The sequence below is a fragment of the Phalacrocorax aristotelis genome, chromosome 2, assembly GCF_949628215.1.
Source record: "Phalacrocorax aristotelis chromosome 2, bGulAri2.1, whole genome shotgun sequence".
NCBI classification, from domain to species: Eukaryota; Metazoa; Chordata; class Aves; order Suliformes; family Phalacrocoracidae; genus Phalacrocorax; species Phalacrocorax aristotelis.
In genome coordinates this window covers 166273097-166283949 of record NC_134277.1, presented here as the reverse complement: position 1 = coordinate 166283949, position 10853 = coordinate 166273097, and the positions used below count along the sequence as shown (strand labels likewise).

General features: G+C 46.2%; 1 non-coding gene across 1 annotated transcript; it reads left to right on the top strand.

Moving 5' to 3' along the window:
• The first annotated feature begins 721 nt into the window (after window positions 1-721).
• On the top strand, window positions 722-794 carry TRNAF-GAA (transfer RNA phenylalanine (anticodon GAA)). The gene has a single exon. It is a non-coding gene; the product is annotated as a tRNA-Phe (tRNA).
• Window positions 795-10853: the final 10059 nt, after the last annotated feature.

Below are 10853 nucleotides of genomic sequence, written 5' to 3'. Positions count from 1 at the left end.
CTGTGGGCTCTGTCTAGTGATTAGAGATTTGCCTTGTTAGTCTTTAAGTCAGGTGAGATTAATCCCACCCCAGGAACCTTTTCCAAACTGCTGGGGTTTGCAGCAACAAATCCTGCCAGGCTCAGCAGGTCTTCTCTTGTGGTCTTCGTTAGCTACCTTAGTGATGTCCCCATCTGGCCTTCTAGGAATTTGGTAATCATCAGCAGTGCTGGTAATGCTAAATAGCTCACAGCTCTTAAGAGAAGGGCAAAACAGTGCTCTTTAACAGAATCAGAGGCATGGATGCTTCAAAATAGAGTCTTTAAAGAAAAAATAAAGCTGGAGCAGGTCCACACTGCAGACATTAGTTACCCTTCAAAGCAAAGCTTTACATACAAGTAAACACTTATGATGGATCCCACAACAATCTTCTAATCTCAGGGTAACTGTACTCCTCTCTCAGCTCTTCAGGAACATTTATTTTGCTTCTCTGCTCCACCCTCCACATCATCCAGGGTCATGATATTATTAAAGTCACACATATACACAGAGGTGGTGTACATTGGTGAGGAGCCTGTGCTGGGCCAGATGATTGGACCATTGCTTTTGACGCCACCTGTCTGTGTCCTGTTTCCTGAAACAACTTCTTTGACTCACAAGCTAATGTCAACTAACCTTGTCTGAAAAGGCTGAAAGATAATTATGTTCCAACAGGTTTTGTGAAAATTAGTGTTATAACAGGGCTGAAGTAGCTCAGTTGGGAGAGCGTTAGACTGAAGATCTAAAGGTCCCTGGTTCAAACCCAGGCTTCAGCAGCCTTTTCCTGTAGGTTTTCTTATGCCCAGTGCTGGGCTCGCCAGTACAACAGAGACATGGAGCTACTGAGGAGAGGCCAGCAAAGGGCCATGAAGATGATTAAGGGACTGGAACATCTTTCATATGACGAGAGGATGAGAAACCTGGGACTGGTTGCCCTTGAGAGGTTGTGGAGTGTCCATTCTTAGAGCTATTCAAAAGCTGCCTGGATGTGGTCCTGGGCAAGTGGCTCTAGGTGGCCCTTCTAGAGCAGGGGGTTGGACCAGATGACCTCCAGAGGTCTCTTCCAGTCATTCCTTGTGTAGAGGAGAAAGGCACAGGTTTGTGTCTAGAGCAGGGAGAAGCAAGGTTAATGTCATCCTCATGTATTTCCATCAGCAGTGGCCACCTGGCCAATCAGCACAGCCATACGGACTGACCAACGAGCCAACAAAGAGCTGTGATTAAGATTAGGATATCAGAAGGACCAGACCTACATGTAAGTAAAAGCAGGCTTATACATTCCTATCCTTACAGAACAATTTATTGAGTTCAACTTTTTATCTCTTTCTTTTTTTTCAGACAAGCTAATAGCTCTGTGGACAGACACAGCTTCAAAATTATCTTTTCACCCGTTCTAAAATCCTAGTGTCTGTCATCTGTTGCAGGATCTGCAATGCTACGTCACGCGCAGAGCCCCCAAATAAACTTCCGTTCTCATTTAAGACACCATCTGTGTCCCATTTCTGCAGTGCTTGGCAGAGATCGTTTCTCTTCTGTGGCATGCTTGTTCCCCTCACTGTGCTGCAGCCTTCTTTGGAGGTGGGAAAGGCAGCAGGTGGAAGGGATGCCAGCTCGGTGCAAATGGAGATCACTTTGCTGTGACAGTGCCCTTGGGTAGCAGGGTGCTCTTGCTGTTCAGCCTTGGTCAGGTGGGCCTGGAGCAGAGTCAAGGGCAGCCCCACAGAAGAGCTAGAGCCAATACTAGGTCATATTTGGCTACAAGAAAGGGAAGAGGCTTTGCTGGGATGTTGGGTCTTAATGAGGGCAAGAGTAGCAAGGTGAGGAAGAGCCAGGTTGGGGACATCATGGACAGGTCCAAATGCACTGGAACACCCAATTGCTCTGGCTCCTTTTACCAAGCAATTGATGGAGTTCATAGTCTTGTCTTCCTATTATGCAATTAAATTAAGCTTTATTTCATAATTCAGACAGCTGCAACCCAAAACAAAGCATCAATAGCCTTAGCTTAGCCTCTCCATCAAACCAACTGAATGATCTGTGCAAACTGCACTACTATGTCTCAGTTTCCCTAGCTGTAACAGGGACATCTGCCTTCCCTTACCTTCCCCCAAGTGCGGTGAGAGTTAACTTGCAGGTGAAAGTACTCTGTGTTCTCAGCTTGTTTTTGTGTGTTATCCCAGCACATGTCCCCACGGATGATGCTGTATTACTCACACACCTCTCAAGTCCTCTTTTTCTCTAATTCCTTTTATTTGCAAGAACTACGAACAGTCATGCTATCCAGGAAAACACAGCCTTCATAATGCTGGCATCAGCGTCACTGAGCTGTGCTCAGGAAGTTGTTTGTTAGGAACTCCTATGACTTTCAGGTGAATTTACCTCAAACTTGATCGGAAATGGGGAGGGGGGGGCAGTAAGAAAGGACAGCTTATCTCAGAAGAACAGTGGAAAATGAGGTAAATAATAAAGAAACAGTGCGGAAAAGAGGATGATGGACTGGAGATGATGTAAGAGGCTACAGAAGCCCGTGTCACCATTGATACAGACCATTTTAAATGGCCAAGAAAGACTTTGGGATTCATCTGGAAAGGGAAAGTCTATCACATAAATGGAGATGATAAAAACTTGGAACATTTTGCCTATCATGGCAAAGTCTAGGAGAGGCTGAGTGTTGTCTGTGTGTATCTGGAGGAGATAAACCGCCAGGATGAAGAATACGTGGTTGAGCTAGAAGGCAGCATTGTAAGGAATGGGTTTAAACCGGTTAAGGGTGTGTGCTAGCTGTAAATTCAAAGGTTTCTACTAGTCAGTATACAGGAGCTCTCATCGAGCTCTTTCCTGTCCTTTAGCAAGGGCAAGAGCTGCCAGAAAAGTCTTGTAGTGGGTCTTCTAGGAATGGGTTTTTACCACAAGCATCTGGGAAACACTTTCCCATTCCTAATTTTCATTTTGCTGCACAACCATCTCTGTTGCCACAGTGGCTGATCACACCGAGGATACTCAGGTTTCTTTAGACATAACAAAGTGGATGAAGAAGGCACGATGAATCAAAACCTCTTATCCATTCTCTTTCCCTGAGTAATTTTTTAACTGTTTTTAAAGAAAAGCTGAGATCTTGTATAAGCCACAAAACCCAGGGAAAGACCTAGGTTTTAGACTACTTTTGGAGTTGTATTCCTCTTTGCTTTTGAAATTGTAGCCCAAAACTCTCATTGGACACTGCTTGCTTACCTTTAAACATCCAGCAGTAGCAGCTTCCATAAACTAATGTCATGTGAAGACTGCCATGTCATCAGCCCTCCTTGACAAAGATGAAGGATCTGGAGACCAACAGCAGGCATAGGTTATGTGGGAAGGTAGGATCATTGTGGGATGTTACTGTGTATAAATTTTTGGTCTTACGTAGAAGACACTATCATGCCTGACTCTCACTGTCATCAGCCCATGACCCTGATAGACAGTGATATGGGATCGAAGTGTGGGTTACATCAAGGGATTTCCATCCCTACAGAATAGGTATATTCTGGCTAAAACCAACTATCAGGAAGGAGTCAGATCCCATGAGCAAGTGGAACAGGGAAGGAGATAGCTCTGACTTTGCCCTTCACCTCCAGCTAGTTATTTCTAGGGAGGGAAAAGTGAGAAACACCACTTGGTCACATTATTCACTAGGGAACAAGCTCTCTTTGCAGTTTTGTTCTCCAGCCGTTCCAGCTCCTCAACTGCTAACAGAACATTGAAAGAGACAACTTTGACTCCACAGGATTGGAGTGGATGGCCACAGGTCCATCAAACCCTGGGTCAATCAGCAGAGGGTGATTTGAGAAAACCTCTGATATAGGGAGCTATGGAACAACCTTTCCTTTGGTTATCCCAGCTGCCAAAACTAGAGGTGCTGAGACATCTTCAGCTGCCAGTTTTCTTGGTGCTATGGTGTTATTAAAACTCTGATGCATCTGTCCACAAAGATTTTGTCTAAAACAGTTAAAACTGTTTTGTGATAATTTTGTTATTCGCTGGTTGATGGGGTCTGTTACTGGTTGCGGGTACTTCTGGTGCCCTTGCTCATATTGGCAAGAGAAGTGGCCATCACATGGAAGAATGGGAAAGATAGAGGTGCCCCCGAACCAATCTCCAGCAAGTTGAATTGCTTTAAAACCCTCTATCTTCCCTTCCTGTATTCACAGAGACCCACATTCACTCGAATCCCAGTTGTATGCATGCTCACTGGACAGGCTGCGTGTGTGTGCGGTTGGTCTGCTCTCAGACTAGCCTGTGGAAAGTTTCATTAAAAGCAACATTTCCATGAAAAGACATGGCAGAGAGGGAAAAAGATCAGTAATCACATTTTTCAGCTTTTCTTCAACTCCACATTGGACTGTCCTCCATCCCTTCACAACTGCTGTTCTCCTGCTCCCTACAACAATAAAATGGGCTGGCAGAAGAGGCTGGCAGAAGAGGCTGCCACGGGGCAGGTGGGCATGGCAGGGTCCCTGGGAGTGACAGCAGAAACCTTCCAGCAAGGAATAGGAATAACTAGTAACACATTTCCAGAGCACTGACTTGCTCACTGTCTGTGCTGTCCGCCCCCTCAGCTCGGCTGGCCTGCCAGCTCCAGGCTGAGTACACCCACCTGCAAGAGGGAGCCAGCCTGAACAGCAGCAAGGGAAAAGTTCACCTGGAGGGGAAAGTAAGCTCTCACCGGAGGAGGTGAGAGGAGGACGGGGGATCCTGTGAAATACCATGGCCTCATTTTGAGAGGGACTATCTGGACTGAACCTTATCTGGGAGTATGTAAGATGGGAGGAGGGGGAGGCAAGGAGGGCTCGAAGAGGTGTATTAGCATCCTTACCAATGTGGTATAGAGGAGAACAGATCATCCAGAAAGTTCAGATCATTGAGATTAATGAATCTATTGCATATTCTCCAGGAAATCTCTCTTCTACATTTGCAAACACTGCTTGACTTGGCTACAGAGTGTAAGACCATCTTTTAATTATTTATCTAGACAGCCGCCAGCTCTGGAAAGGGACAAATCCCCCAGCACTGCTGGAGGATTAACGCTGCAGATGGCTACAGACATATATGCAGGTGTTGAAATGGGTGCAGTGTTTTGCCTCCTTCTCCTGACAACTCCTGTCTCTCTTTCTTTTTTTTTTCTTTTGCCTTGTTTATGTTTGATCTCTTCCAAGAATCCAAGAGGACACATTTGACCCACCTGAGGAAGTCATGGATCACTTCCCACCACTCATAGCTGAGGCTCTCGCAGGTCATGCCAGGGATGCCGACACCTGATTCCTACATGTGTTGATTGGATTCCTTATCAGTGCATGCACAAGCTGGTAAATCATGTTTCTAGAGGTATGGTCTCCTGATGTCGTGTCCTGCTCCCCTGGAAAAATAAATCTTTGGGAAGGTCCTAGCATGCAGCTCCAGGCTGTTGCTGTGCTGTATCACTGTGTTTCCCCTGTCGCTCACCAACGCAAGAACCTTTACGAGGCTGGCAGGAAAAAGATTTTCTATACTGCCACTTCTCAGCCAACCACAGCTGAGAAGACTTGAGGAAATAAAAGCTCCCTCAGCTTCTTGGGTGACCACATACCATCCATGAATTTGATAAGGAGTTGGTCTTGAGCTAGAAGCAAATGCTCTGTCCTGTTACAGACTCAATTGCTGGTGCAGGCCAGGACAAAAAGAGCTGAAAGCCTGGCTTGAGAAGCTCATCTACTAGAGTGATTTCAGTTCCAGAGAATTATCAGAGGCTCAGGGTTTATATTTCCTAGATGCCAAGATTCTACTCTAAGGGTGGTGTAGGTACACTTACGCAAACTTTACAAGCCAAGTGCTCAGACACGTGAGCTGAGCTGCAAGAGCTGTGTGCCTATGAATGGCAGTCTGTAACAAATACAAGGTTATTGGTGTTGCTGAGCGTATGGTAGGGCTAAGGTTGTGTGCAGGTACCTCACATCTGCTCCAGAAATACCAAGCAGCTGAGAAGTGCTAATCTATTTAGTGGGGAAAGCCGACTGCCTCTCCAGACCCTGAGCTAACAGGTCTTTCCCCAGGGAAGAACTGAAATTGCAGAGGAGCTGATTTTTACCTCTACTGGCTATAATGAGAGTCTGGGGAAAAAAAGGAGCTCTTAATGTAGAAACTTCAGTTAAATGCTTAAAGCTAGAGGTGATGGTCTGAGACCTTAAGGGCTAAAAATCCTTGGGCTGAAAAACCCCCACATCTTCAGTGGCTTTGCAAGCCTTCTAGTCCTGGTTTTATTTACATATGCCTTTTTTTTTTTTTCTTGTCTTATTGACTCCAACACTAGAGAGCTTGTATAGCAAATCTGTAGCCAAGGTAAAGTCTGAACTCTGCTTTTGCAAGCTTTTAGGTTGGCGCTGTAGCTGCAAAACTAGCTTCCCTCAAGCAACAGGCAATCCAGCACATCTGTGGCCACCCATCAGGATCCTTAATGGGGTGGCTTTAAAATCAGCAGGCAACAGTACTGCCTCTCACTTGGTCTGAGTAAAGAAACCTGATGCCGTTTTCTATGTTAATTTTATGGTTTTTAAAAGCCCATTTCATTTCTCTTCCTCTCTCCCTCTCTCTCGCTTCTCCTGCGGAGGTGCCAAAGCCTCCTCTGTCAATTTGTGAGAACTTCTGCTTGAAAACTAGAGCAGAGAATCACCCACGTAACCAGGCTGGCATGAAAATATCGGAGGCAGAGACACTGACTCAAAATGACTCGAGGAGTTTCCCCGTGTCAGGGTGAAAGAAATGGGAGCCTGGAAATGACTCCACCAAAATCCTTGCGGGTTGAGACCTATCCAGCATCTTCTGACCACAGCCAGTGAAATTACTCATTAGGAAGATGTTTTTGCATTTGTTTCTGCTGTCTGTTAATTTTTAATTTTATTTGTTCTCTGCTTGCCTGGGATTTGCAGTGGTCCCCCTTCTTTTCCCCATGAAAAAAAAATCAGTAAGGCAGGCTTTCTTCTAGACGTTTCCAATTGCTTATAGTGAGGGATTATGGGACATATCTGAATTTCCACAGACCAAAGCAAAAGAGAAGCTTCCAACCCCTGTGGCACAAGTCAAGTATCTTAAAAAGATGACGTAAGTTTAGTTTAAAGCCTATCTACTGATTAAAGTCACTCCTGTACTGGATTCTTGTACTTTTTACATTAAATACTTTCTTGAATTTGCAGAGCTTTGCCGAGGACGTTTTCTGTGCTGCAAATGCTTGTTGGGAACCAAACTGAAATCCACCCACCCTTCTGCATGGACTACCAAACTCTCCCCAGTCTGTCACCTCCTGGGTGCTCCCAAAGGCTGACAGAAGAGTATTTACTCTTGCCCCAGACTGAATCCCACTCTGGGCAGGGAAATGAAGAAATCTCCATATCTCATAAGCGACAGCAGGAGCTCCACAGCCCTCTTTCTCTGGGCTTTTTTGAACACAGTTTGCGTATTTAAATAGCCTACTTCCACTTGTAATGAGCAGTGCTTCATGTTCTTTCCTTTTCCTCCACTAGCACCCTGCAGTCACAAATAAAATTAGACTTCGCTATTCAAACAGAAAATAAAGGATAGCCCATTGTCCCAAAAGTTAACAGCCGAAATACTTAACAGCCCAAATAACAACCTAAATTGCAATTAATTAATCAGCCATAGATACTAAAGCCAAGACCCTTCAAAGGTATTTTGACTATTTACTTTAGTACCTGTCGTGGTTTAGCCCCAGTCAGCATTTAACTCTATCCCAACTGGAACTGGGAAAGCACCTCTGAGGAACTGAGCTGGATCCAAAAAGTATTTTGTTATTCTCCAGTTTTAGCATTCATTGTTCATTTAGAGCAGGTCCTGGACAGTTGCTGCATCTGAAAGAGGAATTTTTGTCTTTTTTTAGTCATTTTTTGTTGTTTTTTGTCAGCTGTTTTTTTGGGGTTTGTTTTTTTTTTGGTGTGGCACATGATCAAACCCCATTTTAGGACACTGTTTAGACACAGAGAAGAAATCCTAACCCTAATTTTTCCATATCTGCTATCAAAAGGCCAGCACAGTTTAAGTCATGCACAACATCATGTTCACCAGCTAAACTAGGACCCGTTGCCTTCCAAAATCCAAGCACCACTGCGAAAGGTAGGCAGGGATGGGTTTGCAGCTCTAAGCTTAGTTTTTGGAAAAGCTGACAGTTCATCTAAGCTTGTAGGAACAGCTGGACTCCGCTATGGATAGTGAAGAGTTGGCTCTAAGGTCATGGACTGCTGCCCGAAGCTCCTTGGGGCAGAACATTTCAGTTTTAGGTATTTAATGCAGGAAAGACCTTCGTTACCCCAGGCTCCTTCTAAAGCCGACGGGGAGAGTTGATGCCTCAGAGCATGATTCAGATTCCAGTTGCAAAGACGTTAGAGGCCAACCTCACTGGCTCAGCTGGGCTGAAAGGGCAGGGCTGAAAACACGCAGAACTGCTCAGGGGGTCTGGATGGCAGCTTCTGCACATCCACTTCTGCCACAACTGCAGGATGCATCCCTTAATGCAAGCACGGGTGGTCTTCATCACAGTCTGGACCCTACACAGTTGCTCAAAAGCATGTGTGACCTTTACGACCGCACACAAGCTCTCTGTTCATGGCACGGTGCTGCTACACCTCCAACAGCACTGCAGTGCAGCACAAACCAAGCCTTAATGTCTTTATGCCTGGAGTAGTAATCGCAGGATTATTGCTCCCATGGCATGCAAATAATAATCCTTTCTTTTCGTCGTCTTGTAGCTGCCATGTAATTTAGAAAATTAATCTTCAGGGCTGGCAATGTGTTTTAATGTCTGCCTGTGCTGTCTGCCTCTATCTCCATCATGCCTTGCTCGCGCTGGCAGATCTCAGAGCGCTTTCCAAAGTGACTCTAGAGTACTTTGGCCAATTTTCTGATGGATGAAGCTGAGACATGAATAAAAGTGTTGCCTTCTCCTCAAGTTAGCCATTGGCAGAGCAAGGGACAAAGCAGACACGCAGTCCAATTAGCTCCTATATTACAGTAGGTCCTAAAAGAACATAAAAAGAATGTAAAAAGAAAGCAATAGCAGAAGCACTCCTTGGGAATGCAAGCTATCACAAAACCAATCAGCAAAACAGAGAAGGTAATGCTGGGACCACGTATACCTCACCCCATCATCTTTTCTTTTATCAGGGCAGCCATATTGACAGCGCAGCAGTGAATAACAGTGACTGCAAATCAGAGGTCTGGGGTCTTCTGTCGGACCCCATAAAACACAAGCAAGCGAGCACTGCATATACAGTAACCCCTGGTGCGACCTGCATTCAGTAGTTTCAGTGGGAACTTTTCCAGGTGTACTAACAGACCCAGTCATGCTCCTGCAGTGACCACACACGCCTTGCAGGGTTTTTTTTCCTGTTTATCTTTTTTTTCTATTTTTTTGTCTATGCAGTAAAGGGGTTTAAGCCTCTGCTGAAGAGATCCCATTTACCTAGCTGGCTGATCTTTCAGTGCAGACTCCCGCACCTCAGCAGCAGTGAGGTATAGCTCTGGTGCTGTGCGGTTGAGGGGGGTGCATGCAGACCGATCCGCGCCAGCACTCTTTGGGGGGGAAAAGTGGAGAGAGTTTTCGCAAGGATGGGGGAGAAGGGCAGCAGCAGCAAATTGGGACTGAAGGGATTTAAAGAAAGACAGAAATCACCAGAAAAAGCAGACAGAGCTGAAGGGCACTGGCAGAGCTGTGAACGTTTGTGGGGGAGAGCTGCAGGCTGCAGCAGTGCTGTGCAGGGGCTCAGGAAGAGGCAATAATCAGGGTCTGACATGCGCTGATTGATCAATGTGGGGGCCCTGGTGCCGAAAGGAGGTGAACGGTGGTGAGAGGTGGGAGCTGTATGTGTGGGGGCTGGGTGAAGGTGCTGGCAGGGCAGCCGCCCCCGCTGCCTGCCACCCACCGCCGTTATTCATCCTGCACCTTCCCTCGCCGCCTCCCGGTGAGCAAGCACCATGGAGCACGGGGCCGCTTTTAACCCTTCTTTGAGCCAAACACAGGGAAACTTGGCAACTTTTGGCACTGAGGTTTGAGTAAAAGCTCTTTCAGCCAGGAGGGGACCAGGTCCTTGGGAGCAGGAGCAGGCAAATAAGCTGCTCTCATCACTTCTGGCATCACTGCGCTATGGTCTCTGGGGATTTCTTTATGTCCTGCTACATGAACATGAGTGCCTGATTGCTAATATCAGAGGGAGACTTTCCTTTGCCTTGCTACAGCTGTGGATCAGGCTTCAAAACAATTTGATTACAGCTTCCTCTTTGTGCTGGACTGCAGCCACGTTAGGGGTGAACAAGCCCAGCAGTCACCAGCACCTCCATGTGAACAACAGTGCCAGCTTAGACCATGCATCCTCCAGCACTGCCTATGAGCAGATACCCAGGAAGGAGAAAGGACTGGGCAAATGCACATGATATCCACCACCCCCAAATCTCTTCCAGCCCTAAAAATCTCACCTTTTGACTTTTTTAAGTGCAGGGGATTTCCTCAGCTGGCTGTGGTTTATCTCTTCAGCAACCCATAATAAAACTCCACTCGAAACACCTTCTTTGTGGCAGGTCCTTTTAGACTGCCTGAGACAAAGGTACTGGTGGCCCACCAAGAAGAGGGGTGGTGGGAAACACCAGGTCCTCGGTAGGGAGAGTTATATTGCCAAAAGCAAATACAACTGGTCTGTCCTGCTTAGTGGGACTAAGGGCACATCTGTCATGGTGCTAAAATATCTTCCACTCTCTGCCCCAACAGAAATAGATATTGTTATGTCCAAACCTCCTTTGGGAATGGCTCCTGCCCCCTGCTA